Raw genomic sequence first — 4,618 nt, 5'->3', positions numbered from 1 at the left:
GTATCTCGTTGTGTTTTGATTTATGCACTGACTTTTGTTTGTTTTTGTTTGTCTTTCTTTTGTTATTTTGGGGGGAGGGGGGGATGCTTTGCGTTTTTATGCTACATGTTTGTTTTTTTGTTTTCATGTTTAACTGTTAAATAAACCTTAAAACTATAAATAAAATATTACAAAAAAAAAAAGTATGGAGCTGGAGTCAAGACGCAAACATGATTGAGCTGTGAATGTGCGTTCACAATCTCAAAACTCATTGGCTATCGTCAATATTACGACGATAAAGCCTAGCTAGCTGATATCCAAGGGACGGATAATGGATATCCGATCAAATACTTCTCCTTCTGAGCTCCTGTCTTTGTTTATGGTCCGACTTGAAAGACAATTTCTACAAAAGATGATAGCTGAAGCATCACAGCCTATTTATTCGGACTATTCTGCTATTGTCGTTCACCTTAATGCAACCAAACTCCTTTTGATTGGTCAAAACTACTTGGAGATTACAAACGGTAACCAGAATGCTTCCAATACCAAAATCTTGTCCTGTTATGGTCAGATTCTACATATTGACAATGTTTATAGAGATAGCCAATCACTGATTCCCATTCTTTGTCTGGGAACCTCCTCCTCCTATATTTTAGTTTCGACTGTTTTTAGTGTTTCCCCTCCTTTTCGAGAACTATAGGTGGTGCAAGAAAAAGACCTGGGGGTTCTGTAGCCACCCAAGGAAAGCCGCAGCACCCCAAAGAAATGTCTGTGGTTGGCTTTTCAAATGTTCATAGAAAGTTGTATGTTTTGTGTTCCTCAGGTATAACCACGGTGCTCACCATGTCCACCATCATCACTGGAGTCAACGCCTCCATGCCCAGGGTGTCCTACATAAAAGCTGTGGACATTTACCTCTGGGTCAGTTTCGTCTTTGTCTTCCTGTCGGTGCTTGAATACGCTGCCGTCAACTACCTGACGACGGTGAGGGACGGTAAAGACCGTAAGCTCAGAGAAAAAGCCAGGGAACAGGTACAGAGACCTTTTCAGAATTGCTGTACGTCTCAAATTCATATTAGTCTTTAACAATCTTGATTTCTTTCCTCTCTTTTGTTTAGTCTCAGAACCTGCCCTGCACCTGTGGCATGTCCCATGGCAGGACCATGATGCTGGACGGAACGTACAGCGAGGCGGACGCCAACAGTCTGGCGGGGTACACACGGGGCTCCATGGCGGCTGATGATGCATCGGAAAAACCGGAGCGGATAGTGGTGCATCTCTCGCTGGACAATGAGCCTACAGAGACCAAGAAGAAGAAGGGCTTCCGGATTATCCAGAACACCCACGCCATCGATACCTCCTCTCGCATGATCTTCCCTGGCGCATACATCCTATTTAACCTGATCTACTGGTGTGTGTACTGCTGAGTGTCCGCATTTAACCCTAAACTATAGCAGCGAAAGAAAACACTATGAAACCCATCGTTGACTTTAGAAGACGGATACAGTTGTTTCCATTCTGCATTTTCAGGTGGATCAACTAGTTTGGCTGTGAAGCTTAAGAACATCAGAGACTTCTGGGTGTGAATATCTCAAACTCATAGTTTACAGCTGAACTGGACCACTCATACAGCTTCTCTTCCTTTACATAATTACATCCCAACTCATATTTGCACTAATTATACCTTGGGGGCTGGTTGCACAAGTTTGCACCTTGACTGGTCTAATGACAGTTATACAAAATAAACCAATACAGATGTTGTATTACTGTTGCCATGGTCATGATAATGGTAGAGTACTTTGAAATAAAATGGAAATCGTTGTTAGTTGTTACAGAGACAACACGTCAGCAGTGTCAAATTGTGCAATGGGAACTGTACACATGAACATTGCCGCATCATATGTTGATTTAAGCAGGAAAGTCTGTTTCATTTTGTTATGATTTATGCAGATCTTTAGAGCTGCCCACCAGATATCATCATGTTTGAAACACGCTGATTTAAGGGTTGTTAATTCTGTTGACTTATCAACTTGTCACCCTGAACAGTTGCATGCATATCACCCCCCTGCTGCCATTTCTGGCTGCCTTTATGTCGCTGGACATGATTGTATATATGAGGTCCCCATTCTTAATCCGGCAACAGAACTTAGGTTGAGCAATTGTTTCTTCAATGGGGCAAAACATCTGTTATGATAAAGACACCAGATCTATTTAATTTGTTAAATACATTGGATAATTGTCTTGTAAGTACAGACCTAAGACAAGGATAAATATGATATTTAAAGCAAGCTGAAAAACACAAACAAGTAAATGTTGTCATCTTATAAATATTGTCCAATTTGCTTAGTTGCCTAAAGTAGGCCCTGAGCAACATTAGCTATTATTTTAGGCAAAATAACTTCTGTAAAGCGCCAAATGTATGTCCTTCTCTCCGGTTTGGTCTCCATTAACTCCTGAGAAAACCTTCTGTGTTCTGAAGTGTCATGTGTCAGGGTGAATACAGGCCATTCGCACAGACCGCTCAGATTATTAGGAAAGATTTGCACAACTGAAGAATTTATATGCTTTTTTTAATCTGAGCCAGTCCAATCTTTGTGGAACCAGCCCCCGTCCAAACTTCAAATACCACTCTCCTCTCTGAAGATGTTCATGATGAAACTGTAGAAAAAGAATAAGAGCAGATAATTTGTCTGCGTTGCCTCTGTAACCTCTGGATCTGACTGAGTCACATCACTAAATGTGTCGAGAGCACAGACAGACACTCATCACCAAGGTCACAATATCAATCGATCCAATAGCCTATAGGCAAAACACAGAAGATCAACAAAAGATATGACATAAAATGAACTTACCAAAGCTGAAGTAGATGGTCATCTTCATTCATTTTCTTTCCGTTTTACTGATTTGAATCGTTATACGCTGCTCTCTCTCATCTCCTCTTCACAATGTCCCTATGGTGATTATTTTTTTGCCGCACACATTGAATAGAAAAATACTCTGAGCATGCGCAGTGTAGTTTTTACAGCACCCATTCACTTAGACTGTGAGAGAGAGGGGCTAGATCGGGGCTTGACCCACGTCGCTCAAAACGGCTCAATTCGCACAGACTGTAGACACTAATTAGAAGAACACAGACTAAAACAGCAATGTACAGACGAATCATTTGATTAAACATGATCTGAAAAATATATTTTAAGATGTATATTTTTTTGCATTTATTTGCATTTTTTTTAAATTATTATTTGAATTACTTTCTGCTGACACTAGGTGGGACTGTCCCGCTAATGGCCAGTCGCCACTGTAAATACCACGCTCTCTTTTCATAATGGCGGCTCCTACTACCGCGACCACATTTCAATGAAAGTGACAGTAATGCATTTCCAAACTGAAGCATCCCATAAAGCCAGGACAACACCGGATGTTGCTTGAGTTTTAAAGCACAACACACAACTGTTGCTCAGAAATCTTATGTATTTACAGCTTGTTGGTTTTCTCAGTTTCTTTTATTTGATATTTATTTGTTTAATTTAGTGCAGCAATAGATCCATGTGCTATTATACCTGAAGTTTGCAGAGATGCAGGAAACAGGGCTCATATAGAAAATTGCTTGATGCATGCTACAGATGTGGAAAACTCTATGTATATTTCTTAGGAAGGACTTAAAAAACATGGAAAGCTTTAACAGTGATGTGTCCAACTTGAAGCGCCTTAAAATGAACATTTTTGTATACATCAACATGGTTTAATGGTTGTATTCTTGTTTTGTAATGTTTTTGTTTGAGTACTTGCATAGTTGAGACTGCATATTGACTCAACCCAGTCTCACGGCATTTCATGTTAGTCACAACATTTAATCTATTGATTTGTGTTCACCAACACGATTTTCCCCTTTTTTTTGTGTCACACAGAACGATTTTAAAAGCAATGTATTTCTATTGGTAATGTGTTTCGTGCCTGCAACACGTCTTTTTGTCCGGTCAGGTCTTGGAAGACCGAAAGCTGTGGGGTTGATAAAAACATCTCCTTACTCAATATCAAGCTACTATTATTATTTTAATTTTAAATCGTATAGTGTCGGACTTTTTTTGTCCTCTGTGAGGAAAAGAAATGGGGCTCAGAGCCTCGGAATACTGAAATCAGTATTTTTCTAAATCTTTTTTTCCTTCTAATTTGTTATTATTTTCTAAATAACACACTGTTATTTACTCAACAATAACACACAATTATCCTTGTTTTTATTTATTCGTTTAATTCTATAATCTTGGGCTTTTCAGCCGTAAATAAAGTAACCGGAAACAGACGTAGGCCTATAAGGGACATTTCGAGCGATCCACACCACAAACCACCCACTGAACAGATTACCCAAGATCCTCAGCTTGAATCTCGTTGATTGGATGTTTTAGCCGCAATGCATGTTGGGATATGATGTTAATGCGATATGATATCCGAAAACAAGTAATAATACTTTATTCCGAGTGTTCTTGCTTTTCTCTTTGGAAGTCATCACATAACTGCATTGTAATACACGGTTCGGCTGCATTAAATATTACACATCTGCCGTAGTTCTTTATTTATAGAGCCCTGATGAGAAGCACTTATTTTAACTGATATTATATACATTAATTATACTCTTATGTAT

General features: G+C 39.2%; 1 pseudogene; it reads left to right on the top strand.

Annotated features, from left to right (window-relative positions):
• Positions 1–802: 802 nt before the first annotated feature.
• LOC104957971 (gamma-aminobutyric acid receptor subunit rho-2 pseudogene) lies at positions 803–2,890 on the top strand (annotated as a pseudogene).
• Positions 2,891–4,618: the final 1,728 nt, after the last annotated feature.

Source organism: Notothenia coriiceps, unplaced genomic scaffold (assembly GCF_000735185.1).
Source record: "Notothenia coriiceps isolate Sejong01 unplaced genomic scaffold, NC01 NC01_scaffold00000064, whole genome shotgun sequence".
NCBI lineage: Eukaryota > Metazoa > Chordata > Actinopteri > Perciformes > Nototheniidae > Notothenia > Notothenia coriiceps.
The sequence above is the reverse complement of the archived record's forward strand: the minus strand, read 5'-3'. Positions and strand labels throughout refer to the sequence as shown.